Genomic DNA, 21,592 nt, shown 5'->3' with positions numbered 1-21,592 from the left:
CCAATGCGCGCCACACATGCGCCAGGGAAAGAAAGCACATACCTTTTTATAGCATTTTTATGATGCAGTTTTTGGTTTGAAGGGGAATTCTGTAATGTGCCTTAAATGTAACCAACACACCACCACCACAGTAAGCATGGAGTGAAACCACTCCTGAGGCACACACACATCACCAATGTCCCCAAAAATATCACCCAAATATGTGTTGCCACAGATAATTTAATTAACTAGCCAAATATCAATTATGAGAAGCTAGACATTCATGGACTCCAAAAGTATCATTTTCACCAATCCCCATAAGCCCAATGAAATAGGGTTGCACACCTGTGTGAGAATGTGCATGACAGGCACAAACGTTTTCTTGTTGCTGTGAGCCCAAAAGCAGTGATGTCAGGATCCACATCTAACATACATACAGCCAATATGGAGACAAAACACAAACCCCATACCAAAAAAGGCACTGAACAGGACACAATTGGCAAGTGAGACAAAGTGGTTGACACACCCAAATGGCCACAGTCACTGATGCAGCAGTATCATAGCCATTCATAGCAAAATCAACAGTGAGTCATGACCATAAATTGCATGGCACTGCACCATTCACCAATACAGTCACAGAAACTGCAAAGAACCGTGTACATGTAGTACACCAAAAATAACACATCACAATAAACAAAGTCTCTGACGACTGTCCGTTGACAACAACTGTACTGCATGTAGACACCAAACCACACACATGAGACCACAAGTAGTAAGGCATAGTACTATCCTGAAGCCAATTAACTCATGCAATGAAAGACCCGTACCCACAATGTTTGTTACACAACAAAAAATATGTTCACTGGCCAATCCATTCCCTGACTGCAACAATGCACACAATACTCAGTGACATCAAAGTAGTCATGTTGAATATGAACAAAAGAGCAACAAAAGTGCACTGCAAGAGAAATTCACATCTTACCTGTTTCCTGTGCATGCATATGACTGCAAGTATCCCGTCAATCCCATCACCCATCATATCATGACGAATGGATCTGCTGAGAAAGACAAATCAATGTGAGTGCAGCGAACACATCCTTGCACCCAAACATAGAGCAACATGTGCCCACCTGAGTGACATTCAAAAAATGCAAACACCAACTCACATGCCAACCATCAACATATATCCTGGCACACATGTATCCAGATCTGCTCACTGTATGCAAATCCGACACACAAAACACACACAGTGACACCCATCCACAACACACACACTGCCTGAACCCCCGAGTGCCATGCAGTGAATGGCCATGTCAGATTTACCCCATTATCAAGCTGATGACACATACTCAACACACGCATCTGGCAACAGTCAACATTATAATGATCAGACCCTCAAAAAGTAGATCACTGAGACAAATACAAGGTTGGATCACCCTGGCAGTATTTCCTATGCCATGGCATGGCATGCCATCATGAGTGTAGCACTGGGGTCAGTGCATTGAACTCTGGCAGGGGAGCCGATGATGCAAAGCCCAAGAATGTCTGAACCCAACTACTCACCAATTGCACTGAGACAGGATCTTGCAGAAGGCAGCACTTCACAGAGGCAGATGTTAGACCGGAAGGCTGGGCACTGAGGTAACTGGCATGAAATACACAAGCAGACATGACAAAGCAATGAGAAATAGAGACAAAAGACAAATGCACACAAAAGGGAGCAGGCAACCAGAAATTGCAGGGTAATGCAGACTTCACTGTGACTCGATTGCATCAGGTCAAATGTGCATTAAATAGAAGGAAGCATTGACATGCACCCAGCAGCTGTCAACATGCCACTGTAATCCTCATGGTGCACCTGCATGGCAAACAACAAACCCTGCTCAATGTAGTGTGCCTGGTGTCTGTTGACAACATAGCATCCCAAACATGTGCATCAGTGGTATCTTGTGTGTGGATTATTCTTTGGAACGCACAAGAATGGTGACCCCTTACTAAGAAAGGCTAAATAGTGGCTTCCTTGTACATGGATCAACATTTGAGAATCATTATATGGGATGCCATGTGTCAGGTAATACACACGTGAAAAGTGCAAGGAAACACACACCACCACAACCGTCAGCACGTGTCACAGCCCACAAACAGAAGGCCCTACCACCCTCCTAACAACTCAACAAGAAAGGTCCTACAGAGATCGCCCACCCACAACTATGATCCTGCAACCTGTGGCACCAGGATACGAATGCGAAAACAGCGTGCACAGACACATGAGTGTAAGAACAACATGTGACACATGCACCCACGAATATGGACCACAAAACAAGTTAAACAAAAGTGAATGCACACAGTGCCAGACTCCCTGCTAAACAGCACACAAGTGACACCCTGAGTGACCTTCACTTACCTGCACAGAGTACCCACCTGGCCTGCATACACTGCATCCCAACAGGAATCACATTCTCAAATTATAAAGACATGCATTGCAACAACTTAAAGACAGTGGACATCCATGACAACCATTTATGGAATCAGAAAACATGCATAGACCACCCAGTGCAGAAGGACCACAGAGTGCAAGAGGGAGACAGGACACAGATAGTGAATTGCCTAGGAGTGGAGAGTAGCACAACAGAGAGAGAGTGAGAGAGAGAGAGAGAGAGAGAGAGAGAGGGGGGTGGGGCAAGTGAAAACCATAGCAAGGAGTACAAAGTCTGGAGTGGAGTCAGGGATGGACATGCCCAACATCACTCTGATTGAGGGCACATAGAAAGCGACGTAGGGAGGATGATAGTGATATCAATACCTCTGGAAGTACCATCATGGCATGAGATCTCTGAATGCACATAGAAGGAAAATATCCACATGTAGAGGCCTTGAAGGACAAAAGTGGTGGGCGGTGAAGGGCAGACTGACAAATAATAGGCACATATGTAGGGTCAATCACTAGCCCAATCTGACACTAATTAAGGCCAAAACACACCATGGCATACATTTCACAACAAGTCACATGTACCCCACTTCCACACAACTAAGGCGCTGAAAGCATATACCCCTACCCTACATCAACCAACATATACCGCTGTAGGACAACACAGCAAATGGACATGCAGCTGTACATTCGCCCCAACACACTACACCCCCTGAGTGAGACTGCCCCAGTAAGTGTGCATGGATTCCAGGGCTCACTTGAACCTGACACAGGGACTCCAGATAAAGCCAAGCGATGGAAAGAAGAGAATGCCAGACATGCATGTAACTGAATTGTGTCGATGCAATGTACACCCACAGACTGTGGCAGTAAACATGAAGTAGAAATGAAAACCAGAAAATATGTAATACACACCAGTGATGATAACCAACTGTACAAATGCATGTACAAAAAGTCACCATACTGGGTAACACAGAAGCTGTCAGTCAGGTGTACACATGTGCATATCTGTCAAACCCAACATGCATCAAGTGTGATAAACATGTCCTGTGGAGACAATGCACACAAATGTCTGCAACAGAGTCGCCAGAGCCCATGCCATGAAGCGCTGCAGTGTAGGTTTTGCATACATGCCTATCAATGTGAATGGGACACAGTGAGCAGTGGCCTGGCTGAGCGGGACATGTAAGCGGAGAAGGAAGTGGATTTAGGATTGGCAACCTTCAGAGAGTAGTTTGAAGAGGGAAAACACTGGCAGGGCATGGTATGCAACATAGGGACTCTGGGAGCAGAAGGGTGACAGTAAGGAGACATCACCACGGTCAGTGTGTCAAGTGTCAAAGAACAGCAACCCTCAGCATGCAGAAGCACCAACAATGCATGTGGCCAAGCAGTACGTGCACCGACACAGAACAAAAGACTGACCATGAGGAATGTGATAATAGTGCTGCACAATCACTTCCAAACATGCTGTCAACTTCATGAGTGCATAAACAGAAACAGGCCACTGGCATAGAAGTGCAAATGCACACACATACACGTGTACAGACACACATGAGCACAGCCACTGTGTCACAAGGTGAACACCACCAGCTGCTCAGGGTGTGTACTGCAAGCTGAAACCATCTGGAACAATTACGCAGGCAGAACATGCAAGACAGTGCACATGCCTACCTGCTTACTGAGCCAGCATGTTGTGATTCATGCATCACCTCCAATGGGAACTGTGCCTCCAAATGGGTGACAGGAGGTCCAGTGCCTGGCAGACGGCCTGGGGACTAGGGATGTCAAAGGGTGCAGGGCGTCTCCCCCCAGAGTTCAGTCACTGCCTCATTCCAGAGCACTGTAACAACATGGAAAAGGCATTATAACAGCCATAGTACAGTACCATTCATGCAGCACAAATGTGTCAATACTCACTCAAACCAATGTTACCTGCACATACCATCCCATCCACCATGATGCAACCATGGCAGATGACGTCACTGTGCATGGCTGCATGTCCACCACTGCATACGTCATGGCCTTGAGAGGGCAACTGCACAACTCAAGGGAAATGGTAAAAATCTAAAAGAAAATAATTCCTCCTTGTAATGGGATGAACAAAAACACATGCCAACATCTGGGACTGGGGTGTTGAAATCAAAGAAAAAATTGTACATGGCAAAGCAAGGGACACAAAAAAAGTAGGCCATGGCCATAAAATATAGAAATATGAGAAAAATGGTCCATCATGGACAGGGAGGGGGTTCCAACTTGGATTTGTAGGGTGCATTTCAATGGACAAAAATTCTGACTATGAAAAATAAAAAATAAAAACCCCTCGATGGGCTCATGGACCTTACGGCAATGATTGACCAGGAGGCTTGTCTGTGCTGGGACCGCATACTGTGGTTGATCTGCAGGTGGGCGTGGTGCTGGAGGCAGACCACGCAGTGCCAAGGCCTGGTCTTCAGAGGCAGTGGCCATGTGTGACACTGATGAATGTACCAGCACAGTTAGGTTGGTGATGTCTGTATGAATGCATTGCATCATGGAAGGCAACAGAGTCTGTATGTGCACCTGCCTGTGAAGCACAGAGTTCCTCCGAGAGTGACTGCCTGAAGGCAACTACCTCATTGTGGATCAGTCTCCTTGTGGCTGTTAGGTTTGCATGGAGTTCAGTCTTCTGGGTCTCCATCTGAAGCCTCAAGACCTCTCTGTGTGCCAGAGCGTCTGCAGGCAAACCTTGATGTCGGCCTCCATGCGCAGTCTGTGGGAGCAGAAAGAGGACAGTATGACCTGCAGCTGTTGCTCTACACGGGCCACTGGTGGGGTCATGGATTTGGCCATGTTATCCATGCCCCCAGATATCTTATCCAACACGTATCCATGTCAGAGGGCGGTACGCAACATCTGTTGCTCCCACTCTGTCTCTCCAGCCTGCACACATCCCCACAGTGCGGGTCCCATGGCGGCCTGATGCAAGGGACCATGACCTTTGCTGTGGTGTCTTTTTTGTTGGCTGCAGGTCTGCGTCCCTCCAATGGACATCAGGCCCAGGACCTGATACCAATTCAGGGGAGGGTGGCCTTGCAGCTGTAACCACCGCAGACTGGGATGCCACCACTGACTGGCCCTGTGAAGCCAGCCACCTCACCACAGACTCACGGGACTCGACTGTTCACCCCATTGGGGAACTCACCTTTGCCCTCTTTGAGGCATGCACATCCAGCTCAGCATCAGAAACATCTGAGACAAAAGAGTCCAAAGAGTCTGCAGCATGACTCAGGATGGTCTGCAGCACCAGTGGGTTCTCATGGCCTACCACACCACATCTCCCACTGGTGGTCTGTCGGACAACTGACTCTTGCTCCTCCTCCCTCTCCTCTGCATCGGGTGCATACTCACCTGCAGATGGACAGAGAAAGACATATTGATACATGTCAAAACAGACAACAATGTACAGACTCTGACAAGAAATTGTAAGATATGCACCCATCAGATATTGTGCATTCGCTCACTTGGTCCACTAAGCAACTGATGCATGGCATTTGCTGACAAGTGTGCCTCCCCTCCATCATGTCCATGCCAGCACTGGGCACATTGACATTCAACAGTGTTGTAAATGCACAGTGAGGAGACATTCAACTGTGAAAACGCCACACATACCGGGGAAAAGTCATGCACATGTGACATTTTAATGTACAATGACATCACATGGGAACAGCCACACATCCAGATCCACAGACAACACCACCATCAACACATGGCACACTAATCTGGTCTGGGGCAGGGAACAGGAGACAATGAGGACCTGCAGGAAGGCGTGGAAAGGGAAGAAGCCCATGAGTAGGTACACCCGAAAGTGTGACTTATGTTCAAGATCCCTGAAGTGCAGAGAGATGGCGAGTGGATTGGGCGATGTGAACAAGGTCCACCAATCCAAAAGACGGTGAGGGAAGTGGCCACATGGAGTGAGCCAGAGTGTGGGAGGGTAAGAGAGCGCTTGCATCACAATGAGCGGGCTCTCTGTGGCACTGGAATTGAGTCAATGTGTATGTGGTCTGGGGACACTCATGCAATTACAATCTGGGAGCATGACAATGTTCCTTGACAGCCAGCTCAGATATGCATCGTGACAAGGAAGCCCGTAGGAGAAGGTGACAAATGGAACATGCAACTCTGAATAACATGGCGTGTAAGTGACACTTTGTGTGCATGCACCGGTCTAGCAGTGCAGAGTGAAATGCAATAAAAATGTAGCAATGAACACTACTTGTAGGTGTCACATGTTGCACAAGTGCCGGGGGAGTGCCCTGTTGGCGATGTGTCCTGTCACACAGACATGCGCCACAAATGGCTGCCACATGGGCCACACACAGTATGATGGCCAATTGACATGAGTCTGTATGTCACAGGACATGCTTTACCCATGGCTGTCATACACATGCAGCCAGATGTGCCAATACACAATTTATGTGGGTGATGCATGACTGACAAAACATAGGAGGCATAATGATGGACAGTCACCTGATGTGTCCTCATAATTCTCCAGGCCTCCCATGCCTACCACCTGCCCAATGTGGATGAATTGGCTTGTGGCCTCTTCATGCAGTGTCAGTTGCTCCCCCTCTGGTGACCCTCTCCAGTTACCAGTGCAGAGCTCAGGTTGACACTCTGTGCTTGCTGGGATGGGTGAGATCATTCCAGTGCTTGATTACCTGTTCCGCTGTGCGCATCACCAACCTTAAGGCGTTTATCTGTTCCATGACTCGCTGCCAATGCACCATACGTTGTGCGACTGTATGTCACAATGGTGATCGGTCACGTAGTCAATGAGGATCTGGAGCTCCTCATCAGAGAAGTTCATCTCCCTGTGCGGGACAGTGTCCTGTGCCCTGTTTTAGGGTTGAGCCTCTTCCTGCCACAAGTGGCACGGGGGGGTTGGAGCTACCCCTGTCTTGCTGGAACCATGTTGGCATCCAGGTGCTGTGCCAGCTCTGCACTGGGGCCTGCCATTTCCTCCTGGGGCTGGGGCAGATGTTTCACCACCACATTCCTGATCACCTGGGAATGTGGCAAGTGTTTCACCACCGCATCCCTGACTGCCTGGGGATGGAGCAGGTGTTTCACCACCATGCCCCTGAAAACCTAGGGCTGGGGCAGGTGTTTGACCACCATCACCTCCACCCGACCCCGCCTGCCCCCTTCCCTCGTGGGGCCTTTCCACTTAGTTAACAGGTGTAAGGGATGAATGGGATGTACACCAAACTATTTTGCTGGGCAATGTGAGTCAGGGAACAGTCTACCTGATGTACGCGATATGCAGTGGCACCCAATAACACATAAATTGCCTACACGACACCCAGAAAGCTTCCAAAAATGCTAAAAGAGGTATTCGATATTCAGTGGTACCCAATTCCACAAGAATGCATACACGACACCTGGAAAGCTCCTGAAATTGAAAAAAAAGGTACACGACACACAGTGGCAACCACAAACAAAAAAAGTGCGTATGCGACAGGCCGCGTGCATCAAAATGGTATATAAAAAATGTGCGTATGCGCAGCGGCACAACCCCCCCAAAAAATAAACAGTACGCTACCTGAAGGGAATGGATTTCGTGGCCTCACAAAATACGTGGAAATGCCAATACTCTTTATTCCTTCGCGTGCACAGCCAGTGATGCGTTTACTCATCCTTATGCATCCCCGTCAATGCTGTGAGCCACATAGGCACGCTGCACGTGCTGAGGGCCTTTACTCTGCTCTCGACTGCCTTTGTAGCAGTGGTCAGAGATGAAAGGGTGGTTGTTCATGGGACAGATGACAAGAGAAGAGAGTGGAGAGCAGTGATAGCTCTCAGGGAAGGATACAGATTGACAGATTTGACAGACGAAGAGTTATTCATAGGCTATTATTCAGACAATGAGTTAGTATTTTTATGTTGGGTTAAGGTAGACATTCAAGATGTACCGCAGGGAGTGGCAGTAGTAAGAACGAAACCAGAATAGTTTCAGGAAGTTTTAGAAAAAGTGGCAAGCACTTTGTGGACTAATAGCCCTTATGACACAGGCCTACTAAAGGGGGTAGGAGCAGTAAAAATGAATCTTAAGTCTGGAGCTATCTTGCCACGAGAAAAGCAGTATCCTATGTCCAGGGAAACTGATGAGGGTTTATTTGAAACCACAATATAGTAGATGTAGAAGTATGTTGCAAAACATCACAGGAGACTCTCAAATCAAGAGTTCAATGTCAACATTATTAGATGTTTTTAATTACAATTACATCCGACAGGTGTTTCGACCGATCGGTCGTCCTCAAGGCAAGTATGTCAGATTTCAAATTTCCTGTCAAGGCTTAAGAGCCCCCTTCTTTTGACAAGAAGGAAGGGTTGAAGACATCTAGTAGCGAGTGTAAATCCTGAAAGAGTTCTCATAGAGTGTCAATCAATCAGTAAACTTTGATATAAGGAATGGTGTACAGAATTCTCAGAAAGGAGACTTGTTTAAGTCGAAAAGCTGTCACGACCTTAAACCCAAACCATGGGACTCGGGCACCATGGCCCCCGCCACAGTACTTAACCAGGGCCAGAAAGGCCCGCTTTGGCCCGTTGCAGGTGCTTTGGACGCAATCCTGGTGCCGTTGGCACCAGGCTCAATTGGCAAGCATGAATTCCAATGGACAATGGGTGAACATGGCTGCCCCCACAAGGATCTTCGTGAAACTGCAACACGCGTTCTAGCATCAGGGTGGGGCCCACCCCAAAGGCACCTGGGATACCTGCTGGGTATTTAAACCACACCCGATCTGAGGCACGTGCTTCGCGTTATTCTGCTCTTGCAGCGTGACGTTCACCGGGTCCTGCTCTGCGTCCTGGCCTACACGGACGAGAGACTTCAAGAACACCGCCATCCTTACCTGTTCACCTTCAGCTCTTCCATCCAGTCGGAGTCTTCGGGGCTCTCCATCGTCCTCCTGCTACCCACCTAGGAAAATAGAGAGAAGAATCAGAAGCTACTTACTCAACTCTCCTGGAAGGCCTCCACCATTCCGAACTTCATCCTCAGTGTTTGGTCCCCATCTATTGCCACTTCCAGAAATTCTCTGCGACCTGTAAAGAACAACAGCACAGGTCAGACCACTTGCAAGGACGCCTTCTGCACCGCATCTAGCACTCCTTACCTTCTCAAACTCAGCCGTCAGCCTCAGAGCGCTCAATCAGCCCCTGCAAGACAAGAGAAGAAGGTTATTGGAGCATTTACCCATACAGACATTATTCTAAACTCACTAAAAAGACTTACCTGAAGAGTGGAGTCGTAGCCGGTCTGGACTCCGGGCAATCGTCAGTGAAGTAACTTTCAGACCAAGCCAACAACGATGCACCCCTGCCCAGTACGGCAGGACGGAGAGGGCAACATTCCAAAAATCAAGGTGAGAGAAGTCCCAAGGGGAGAACGCAAGGGGAACACGGGGAGGTGGGTTTCTCGAGGGAAGGAGAAGTCGCTAAAATCCACCTCCTGTCTTCTAGAACTGATTCCTGGCGGAACGAACCCCGGGGAAGGTGCAGTGTACCCAGAAGCATCCCAGACCAGTCGAGAGGCACCCCTGTAGATGCAAGGTGAGCATTACAAAAACCTATATATGTTCGCAGATTTGCACGTCATAATACCTGTGGCCAACAAAAGTAGAGGGGCTAAATACTGAGTTAGCTAACTCAGGATTTAGCCCCTCTACTTTTCAACCCTTTCTTCTTGTCAAAATAAGGGGGCTCTTAAGCCTTGACAGGAAAATTCAAATCTGACATACTTGCCTTGAGGACGACCGATTGGTCGAAACACATGTCTGCTGTAACTGCAATTAAAAACATCTACTAATTTTGACTTTGAACTTTTGATTTGAGAGTCTCCTGCGCTGTTTTGCAACATACTTCTACATCTACTATATTGTGATTAGGAGGCCTTGTGAACCTCGCATGTTGCTTCTGCTGTGGCTGACTATTGAACCATTATCGGGGACTGGGCGCACCACATACTGTTACTCCCCCCAGTGCTATCATTGTTTGTATATTTGAAACCATTTCCGCTTTAATGAAGTAGGAAATATTAGTACCATCAGATTCTTAATGTAACACGGCTGTGTATCCCATGAAGAAATCGAAGAAGGGGGTCATGAAGATTTATTCAGAAACTTCGCCCTCTTAAAAACATTGTCGAAGAAGAGTTTCCTTTGGTTCTGAACCCAGTAAGATATTATGTAACATTCCCACCAACATGCAAATATTTTACTATAATAGATTTAAAAAATGCGTTTTTCTCAATTCCCCTTCATGAGGACTCACATGATCAGATGTCATTTTTGTATAGAAACAAGCGCATAAAACATACTAGCTTACCCCAGGGGTACTGTGAATCTCCTTACATTTTTAATAGGGTCCTTCAAATGGATTTAGGAAATGTGCAGCTCGAAAGTGCCATGATTCAGTACGTGGATGTTATATTAGTGTGTAGCGAGACAGAAGAAAAATGTAGAGAAGACTCAGTCCAACTTATCACCATATTAGCAGAGAAGGGATATAAAGTGGATATGGAGAATTTTCAATACTGTCAGGAAGAGGTCTTATACATAGGACAGTTGATTTCTCAAGACGGGAGAAAAGTAATGCCCGAAAGAGCACAAGAGATTCAGAGGACTTCACAGCCAAAAACTGGTCCCAGGTGATGGACAAGAAAAAGATTGTATGGACAGAGGAAATGACTGAGGGATTTGAAGAATTAAAAGAGGCAATTTGTAGTGCCCCTGTGTTAGGAATTCCAGACTACAATGAAGAGTTCTATTTATTCTCATATTGGAATGGTGTGGTGATCACAGCAGTTTTGATGCAGATGACAACTTTGGGACATGAGCACAAACCATTAGTTTATTATAGTGGGATTTTAGACTCAGTAATGCAGGGACTTTGCCCTTGTGAACAAGCATTAGCTGCTGCCACGTTTGCAATTGAAAAAAGTGTCAAGTATTACAATTCTCCATGATGTGATTTGTCGAGCATGCTCTCTTTGGCCTTTTAGAGAAACCTAAAACTACCTTGACCACACAAAGTGAATCAGGATACAAGGTGATTATTTAGAACGCAGCGATCAAAATTGTTAGATGTAAGACAGTGAATCCAGCAAAATGTATAGTAGAATTGGTAGGAAAGGAAGGCTATGTGCATGACTGTACTTTGTATACTGAATTCCATGTTAGAGAAAATGCTCTTGCAGCGGGGGTTTGAGGGAGGGTTGTTTATTGGTGGTTGTTCAAGAATTCCCCAGATGACTGGCAAAAGGCATACTGGGATGGTGGTACTGAAATTAAACAAAGAGGGTGAATTTGAGTTAGTGACAAGTGCGAGATTGCCTTCGCGTTGTTCAGTAGTAGCGCTTAACACCAGATTACAGAGATAAGATGATGAGGAAGTGACAGTGTACTCTAACTCTGCCTATGTAACATCAACCGTACACGCAGGATTGTCACATTGGAAAAGAAGGGGTTTCCTACGCGCAGATGGCTCACCAATGCAACATGTACTGCTATTGGAAAAGCTCATTAAAGTATTAAAGCTTCCATTGGCTAAGAGGGCAGACTTGATTTCTCATGGTAACGAAGCCGCAGAATTAGAAGCCAAAAAAGGGAGCTTATTTCACACCTATTTTTATTTTTTATACAGAGTGTGAAACAATTAACAGACAGGTACATGATGAGGAAGCAAGGATTTAATTTGTTATCCATCGTACAATTAATTGAGTTAAAAGGTCATGCACCCAGGAAGAGCAAGATTTTTGGAAAAGGTGGGGGTGTTATCTATCCCCCACCAAGTCCTTATGGAGGCAGGGCAGAACTGAGAAGCCAGCTAAGCCTCTAGCATTATTGAAAGTGACATTGGAGCAGCTTCACTACCCAGCGCACACCACAAGAGAAAGTCTTTCCGCACCGATTGCAGAAGACTGGTTCATGCCGAATTCGATAGAACATGTTGCACAGTTTATTGTAAATTGCATTGCGTGCCAGAAATCTATGGCAGGACACACCTTAGGGACAAAATTACTGCAAAATTAACAGTGTAGAGGGGCACTCTAGGCGTAAGTGATTTTCATATTCTCTCAAGTGAATATGTTTAATGTTAAACATTTTCAACATTGTTTAAGTGTCACAGATGCGGATCTTGGTCTACAAGATCGGTTTACAAGGTAGAAAGGAAGTGAGTGCCACAAAATCAGTGGAACTTTAGCTCTGTGCACACTTTATAGCAAAATCAATGCTAAATCAATTCAAATGCAATTCATAATGCAGTGTTTAATGGTGTCAGAATAAATAAGATAAAAATAAAAAAATCTGGTAACTTCACAAATTGTAGAAATGCCAATATTCAGGAAATCAATTCACCCCTCTTAGTGTGATATCTTCTTCAAATAATACAGTGTTTCCAACTTAACAAAAATTGACATGTGTTTTCAAACAATTCAAATACATGAGTTCACAGTTCAAAGGATAAGTTGTTTTGAATCCGAACAAAAACATTCAGAGTCCATTGGTGAGATGCATTCAGATATACATATAGATGACCTCAACTGTATATCCTATCTCTACATGACACGTTTCAGGCTTGTTTGCCCCTCATCAGGTATGGACAATTCAGGAATTCAGAAAGTTCCTAGAAATTAAATGTAAAATATATGTTGTCAGTCTATTGCAAACTAATTTGTCACTTTAGCTATGTTTTTGCTCTGATTTCATGTCATAACCTACTGATCTTGGTGTGCTGGCGATATAGCCTGACAAGAGAAATCAAAAATTAATGTCAGCTTATGTTTCAGTCTCCTCTCGCACTGAGAGTTAGATCTTTAAGTGAGTCCTTCATGAGTGTGGTCATGAAAGGTGGGCTAGAAATAGGACCAGTTGCTACATGATAGCGCTGGGTCCCAGTTCTAAGACCTGCATTTATATGTTGCACAATCGTTTTGGTAAGTCAAAAGAAATATGCTCACCTCGTTGTGAATACACAGGGTATATCAGATTAGTAACCGGAGTCAAACTCCTGAGCCTGCTGTAGTCTATGGGTCAGCAATATTCTAGTCTCTTGTATTTGCACAATAAAACTCAGCTGTTCAGATATGCCTAGAGAGCAATGACTCTGTTTAGTTGGGATTATACCCAACTGGAATGTCGAAATCAGTCTGGTTTATAATACATGTGGGCTTGTACCTTCTCCTTCGCATTAGGTGCAGCCTCTACGCTCCTTGTTAGTACTTGTGCATGTTCCTTTTCTATGGATGCAGCAATATGTTCTTTATATTCTGATGCATTCCGTGATCTCTAAATAGCCTTGTATAGTGTATGTAACAGAAAGATACATGAATGTATCTCTTTATCTTGCATTATCCTTTTAATAAATTAGAAGCTGTAAGTGATCCCTGTCTTACCTATTATGAGTTCACCGCAGACTCGTGCTGTTTCTCGTGCTGTTTCTCATGCTGTGAGTTTGCTGTACTTTTTGTTGTTTCTGGTTGCTGTGGTGACTACCAAGCTTGCGCGCCGGTAGGACGGCGAAGTAAATTAGAAAATTAGAAAACGGACTTGATGGCAAACGCGACCAGAGTGCCATGTTTGAGTGGTATTTTCTTCAATGATACCAGCTTGTGAAGCCAGGATCCATGTATTAGGTTGTGTAATGAGATGTACAATGTTGTATATCCCTTTGTTTTCCAAATAGAGTGACGTATCTCTCATTTCTTCCAATGATTGGAATGATGTTGGATTCATTGTCTATCTGGTAGTTTCTCAATGTTAGAGTAACATGTTGTTTTGGTATGCTCGATCCATGGTCTGAATGGTTTTAGATTTAAAATATGGCGATATTCAGCTAATGGTCGAATCAAGGTATATATGTTCCATAGTTCTGCTTGTGGGTGTGGTGTTGTCACAGTGGACCAGATTGAGGTGGAGATGTATTTCTCCACTGTTTATGATGTGGGGGTATCCCCTGTAGGTGCCTTGTATTCCTTATAAAAATCAACTTAGATCCCACTCCATATTCATCCTATTGGGGGACATCGAGTTGAGGCGGTCAATACAATAGCTTTCCCGTTGGAGTAGCAATCTGCTGAGATTGCCTCCTCTTCTAGGTAAACTCACTTGTTCCAAAATGATTCATTTGATTTGAGCAATGTTGTGTCTCTGTTTCAAAAAGTGTTGCGCTACAGGTTATTTGTCCGATGCCATTCGGATATTGGACTTATGTTCTGACCACCTGGTTTGGCTTTCCTTGTTCCAAACTTTAGTAGTACATTGTTAAAAGAATAAAATCAATTTTTTCAAACGCAAAATGAGATTGAAAATATTTTTTGATACATGTGAATGGGACAACTCCAGGAGAGAAAATAAATACTTACAATTGAAACCAAAAAGTACATTACTACCACCTATCTGAAAATGATGTTCTATTTTCCATGGATCTCACAAGTCTATAAACTAATATCACCCATCAAGGTGGTTTAAAAGCTATGGAATGGTTATTGTTATCTTCAACTGAAAAATGCAAGGCAGATGAACTACTTATTCTTAAATTACTCAAAATAGTCCTACAGAACAACGTTTTTATGTTCAAAGACAGATATTTCATGCAAACATCAGGAACCTCCATGGGGGCCGTGATGGCTCCAAGTTATGGGAATATGCACGTGGCGTACCTGGAGGAAAACAATGGGCCTCATTACAAGTTAGCCAGTCTGGATTTAACAGTGCCGGTAAAATTGCAACGGCACTGTTTCCGGACCGGCTAACTACGAGTTCTGTGGCCAGTGGTGTTACACCCACTAGGTCTCACGTGGCGGGCATAACGCAACCGGCCGCAGACGGACATGGAAGCACCGCCACCATTACCGAATGGTGCCAGTGTTTCCATGGCCCCTATTCCCATGGAGTCCTATAGGACCCAATAGGATTGGGGAGTAACAAACGGAATGCTGGCTCTGGAATTACCAGATCACCAGGGCTGTAATGCCCCCATAATTCCAGCAAGCTCGGAGCCGCTAATTCCTTCCGGGTCCGGCGGCAACCTGACGGTTATTCCGACATGGTTACCACCGGACTTGGAATCAGGCCCAATGTCTTTTATCAAATTCAACATGGCCACTATTATCTAAGATGGCTGCTATTCTCGCATATGTTTTGTGCCTAAAAAGCATGCAATAATGTCATCGTACAGAAGCCTTCAGGGCACACCTCCACCCCTCCCTGGTCTCTTAGAGTGCCTGTGGCGGCCTTTGACATATCCTAAAGCACCTACTGGGGGTGCAGGAAGAGTGTGTCCCCTTCCCAACAACTTGCTCACTCCACCTTGCATAGGCTTTCTGCACTTATAATTGTCCAATACTTGGCTCTTGCAGATGTTTTCCTCTTTGCTTACTCTAAGAGAAATATGTTGTACGTACATGGCTTATCCTTTTGACTCCCCTTGTGCCTTGAAATTATTCCTTGAAGTAGAATCCTTGATCCCAGACCAATATACTCTTCTTTATTCCTCACACAAAGTTGTTTTTCCAGCATCTCCTGACTCTGCAGCCCTGGTCAAGGTAGCTTGATTGTTTTTAATACGAGTCCGGATATCAATCTTTCCATCATGCCCGCTCTAGCCATGCCATGTATTCCTCTGCAGCAAGCTTCTACATGTCTGGTCTACCTTGCGTTTCTGCGTATATACACTTATTAGTCAGCAAGTTACTTTTCCTTCTTTGCATATATGATTTCTTCCTATATGATTACATGTTTCTCTTGTTACTTCAGTTACATTTATTCTTAAGTATTTGTATATCATTTCAGTGCGTCTTCATGTTTTCCCTTCATGATATCACTCTGCCCGTGTCGGATTTCACTTATAGTCAACATCCTTCCACCCTTTCAGTGCAAGGGTACATTTGTTATGGTTGTCTGAGTGCGTATTGTCTCTCATACACTCAATGTGGTATTGGGATGATAAGTGGTGTTCCACATAGGGCTCTTCTCCTGCTGTTCCAGCATGACAGAAGTGAAGGGGCGGGAGCTAGGGATGACATATCCACCTGCTCCTCTATATTCCCCCTCTGGTCAAGTCCTCGACCACCTTCTCTTCAATCTTCTTCATCTTCTCTTCATACTGCTGTTTCTTTGAGATCCATATCATTGTCACCCTCCTCAGGTGACCTGCAATCTTTATATGTTGTTCCACATTCCATGTCATATGACAGCTCTCCCCAGATGGTGGACAGAATATAATTCTTGTGATTCTTAGGGTAGTAGAACTTTGTTCCTGGGGGTGCCAGGGGACTTTTCCTTATATTCACAGGGGTAATGTCCTCATTTTACATGTGTTCACCAGCTTTAGCATATATATCAATCATTATCTTCATCCCAATCACTTTCTTGGCTGTCTTCTGGCATTGTCCCACAATGGTCCTTATCAGACAGAATCCTAGCAATACCAATGTAGAGGAAGTTCCAAGTACAGCCCTGGCTGACCTGCTTTTGCGACACTAAATCATATCTCCCGCCCCTAAGCCTGACATTATCAAAGCATTCATATTCCCCGTCTCTCTCCGTGACGTTACAGGGTGCGTAGGCAAACGCGCCCAGTCGTCTCCAGTCCTACGCGACTTTACACAGAATCCGTAAAACAACACAGATCATCTCACAACACAGCGCGCCACAATTCGGAATATGAAACTGTGATTTAAAAGCAAACAGCAAGATTGTACATTTCGTAAAGTACTTTTATTTGACATCAAATGTTTAGAGAATATTCAGCAATTTGCATTTGTCTTTGCTGTCGATCCGCAAAAGTTCATCTTGAGTCACGCGCTGTTTCTTTGCGGTACACAGGGTGTTGGTTTATGATAAAAGAAGCACTATGGTCGCACTGATAATCGGAAGGCTGTTCCAACAACGAGGCATTAGACCACCATAATGGTTGGTATGTCGCTTCTAGCCGCTAGTACCGCGTAAGGCCCAGTCGTCTCCAGTCCTATGCGACTTTAAACAGAACCCGGAAAACAACACAGATCATCTCACAGCACAGCGCGCCACAATTCAGAATATGAAACTGTGATTTAAAAGCAAACAGCAAGATTGTACATTTTGTAAAGTACTGTTATTTGATATCAAATGTTTAGAGAATATTCAGCGATTTGCATTTGTCTTTGCTGTCGATCCACAAAAGTTCATCTTGAGTCACACGCTGTTCCTTTGCGGTACACAGGGTGTTAGTTTATGATAAAAGAAGCACTATGGTCGCACTGATAATCGGAAGGCTGTTCCAACAACGAGGCATTAGACCACCAGAATGGTCGGAATGTTGCTTCTAGCCGCTAGTACAGCGTAAGGGCATATTGGTACTTGGCGATTGTCCCATAAGATGGTGAGGGTCATGAAGTTGTTTAGAAGTAGCTGCACCTGGCAGTTGAAGAATCCGTCGGCCGGGGTCTGAAAATCGTGGCATTGACAGTAGGGAAGGATGTACCTGTTTTAAAAACAGAAATTAGTCTCACAAGCCGATCTTCATTAAAAATATTCATTTTATTTATTAGGGCATTTTAAAAACATAAATTAGTCTCACGAGCCGATCTTCATTAAAAATATTCATTTTATTTATTAGGGTGTGAAACTATTTGCTAGCGAGGCTAGTGGAACGGAGTATGTTAACTTATTCCCACTAACCCACCCTCTCTCCTCTGACTTTTTCAGAGCCGTCTGAGCGCCAGAGGACCACTTTGGCAGTGATAGTGCGCGGTACAAAACAATATGCCACATTGAACGAACAAGTACAACTTAACCGGGTTTAACGCCACACTATTGTTATTATATTCCGGTATAAAATAATCTAAAGGGTTACTTACATTATATTGGCATTTTCCATTGTCTACGCGTAATGCAGTCCCTAAATACGACTCCGTCTGTGCCAACGATCTTTCTCGTAGTGATATAATATATAAAAGCAGTTTAGTTTCAGAAATTTCATCCTTATCGTCTCTTACGTTTTTGCACCCCTTCTTCAAAAGAAGTCTTTTGGCACGATCCCTGTCTGTCAAGGTCAAAAAACAATAGAACCTTATAGTGCGAGTCGTGGGCCACTCCGGCCCGCGAGCAAAAAATGGAAGCAGCTGACCTTCACTGTGAACGAACATAAATTCTTACTTTGCAACATTCTGTGTAAAGCCATCCCTGAGAAATTGCTTTTTACACTCCATCTTTGTATATTGTCTGTGTGCTAATGACAAAAGTTTGTTAAAGGGAGTTTAGGGTTAACTTGCACTACTAATAACCTATGAAATTCAGTAAAAAAAACTTTGGTAACGGGACGTTGTGGTTAAGTTGCGCAACTAAAAACCTATGAAATTCAGTGAAAATACTTTGTTAAAGGGACATTATGGTTCCAAGTAAAACCGAAAAACCCCTGAAATTAGCCAGTTATGGTAAGCTAAGCAACCATAACTCGCGCCACCACCGTGCACTGCTAAGCCTAACAGCCAGGACATCAAAGATGACATCACAAATGTCATTGATGACATCAACCAGCTAACGCCTGTACATATGCTTGAAACCACAAGAAAGCTAAGAAAACAGTGCGGCTTGTTATGCTTGTTATGCTAAGTAGAAGATAGACCGTGGCAAGCGTTACCTATACATATCTACCTCAACAAAGCACATTATATAAGTGAGAGTCCACTTTACACAAAAGCAGAATCAACTCAGGTTACTAGAGGCCAAACAGGACAATATTCGTATTCCTACTAAAATGAGAAGAGATGGCTGAATCGAAACTTAGCTGATGCAACTTGCGCCAGGGAAGAGCCATGGTTAGACCAATAGAAGGAGCGAAAAGTAGCTTCGCAGAATTGAAACTTAGGAACAGAATATCCTATCTTTGGAAGGTTGAGATAAGGAGGCGTAGGCAGGTGGCAAGCCGAATAAGAACTAAATGCACAAATCGAGGGAAACTAGGCAGATTCACGGTGTGAGTAACATGTGACCATCCGAGCGAGAAAAGGCACGGGTTCACAACTACGCTTGGCAGCCGCCCAGACACAGATATCATAACTTTTCCTGACAAGAAGATACAGTTTCACGGCCAACCACAGCCAACTAATTGACACATAGCCACTAAAGTAATGATTGATTGAAGGAAGGCCGGGTGAATCTTGGGGCACCCTGCACCTAGCTGACCATTCTGCGTGCTGCTTAGTAAAGTGAAAATGTATGCATTGGGTTGAAGCCAACCCAATCACAATGGACCAAATAATCTAGGGTCCTATAGATAGCAGAACCAATGGGACATCGTACTCTTAATGACGTCTACAATAGTAATGTTAGAAGGAAGGGCTAAGACGCCCACCTGATAGTGTTTATCCAATCCTCTCACTCCGTTACCATATGCAGATATAGGCCCTCATTACGACCCTGGCGGTAAGTAAGCTACATTACCGCCATGGCGTAATCATCGTTTACGCCATGGACCGATGGCGTAAAGAGCGCCATATTCCGACCCATCGCGCACGAGCATTACGCTATGGCGGTAATGTAAACTACGCCATGGCGTAAACAGCCCTTACCGGCATTGAATGCCGCGCTGGGTGACCTACCGCCACCCATCATAGCGGCGACCGTAATCAGCGGGCCCCGTAATTAGCGGGCCCCGTAATTAGCGGTCACCGCAAATAAGCGGAACCGGAAGTAGCGTCATCGCGGCGGAACGGGAAAGAGCACAGCGGCCATATTTAAAAACACAATCCATTGCCATCCCACCCAACCACACTACATCCGACCCTGAAACCCTGTGAATCCCATTACCCACCCATTTCCTCACCTAACCATGCCAAAAGTTGTTAAAAAAGCCTGCGACAGGCAGCGGCAGGACCGCTTCAGTCGCGAAGAACTGACTATGCTGGCAGAAACGCTGCAGGAGAAGGCAGACGTCGTCTTCTCATCAGAGATGACGAGACCAGCCATAGCCCGGAAAAAAGCAGTATGGGAACTCGTGGCACAACGCGTCAGTGCCGTAGGTACCACCCCACGCACCGCCAGACAGTGCCGCAAAAGGTGGGATGACCTCCGGCTCCGAGTAAGGGGCATACTGTCAGCAAACCGCAACCTGGGACTGGCAACTGGCAGTGGAGCAGACTCCCCACTGAAGATGCAGCCATGGGAGGAGACATGTGCCTCATTGATCGGCATAGAGTGCATCGAGGGCGTCGGCGGAATGGAGAGAGGATCCCCGACATCAGGAGACACAGGTAGGTGCCTCCAAATCAGCCTTGCAAAACACCCTGAATCACACTTACATGGGAATCACAATGTCGCCCCATATGGCAAACGCAACACATCAGCAGAAGACCCACACCCTGCACACGTGCAGCATGTACACTCTACAGCAGGCACACACATTCCTGCATGCTCAACCCACCCAAAAGGGAGACAACCTGTATGTCACGGCCTACAAAAGTCCACCATCTATCCATCTAAACCATGGCGCTCATCACAATGCCTGCTCAATGTCCGCTGAACCATCAATAACACTTTCCCTCCTCTGCTCCACCACAGGCTCACACTCGGACACCGGCAGGGACGAGAGTGGCACCACCCCAGCCAAGAAGACCAGGACAGAGGGAAGAGGCCAGCAACCATCCACCTCTGCTGGACCCATGGCCAACCCACAGCAGGCCAATATTCCTGTTGCCAGGAAAGGGACATGATGGCACCCACGGCAGACCCACAACCACTGCTGCCCACTGAGGGGATCGTGTCTGCGGGGAGCAGTACAGTCGGTGAGACTGCAGCCATCGCAGCCTGTTCTGACAGCGATGTGGCGAATGGGGATGATGACATGGAAGGTTCCCCCCACACCCAACTTACCTCCCCACACCTGTCCCCATGTAGCCTGCATGGACAGGACACACAGGGGCAATCCCCTGGAGGTTCATGGCCAGCCACTCCAAGCCCAGTGGGAGTAGGGGAGGAGGGGAGTAGTCCTATTGGGCCTGCAATTGCAACCCCCAATGTGCCTGATTACAGCCAGGTGCTGGACCAAATATCAGCGAGGCAAGAACAACTGGCGTCAATCCTAACACAGCATGTTGCTGATTGTGGAGGTGCCAGTTCAGGCATGGAGAGGTGTGCTGACAGCATCAAGGCA

The sequence above is a fragment of the Ambystoma mexicanum genome, chromosome 8 (assembly GCF_040938575.1).
Source record: "Ambystoma mexicanum isolate Mex_15411 chromosome 8, UKY_AmexF1_1, whole genome shotgun sequence".
Lineage (NCBI taxonomy): Eukaryota > Metazoa > Chordata > Amphibia > Caudata > Ambystomatidae > Ambystoma > Ambystoma mexicanum.
Note: the sequence above shows the minus strand (reverse complement) of the source record.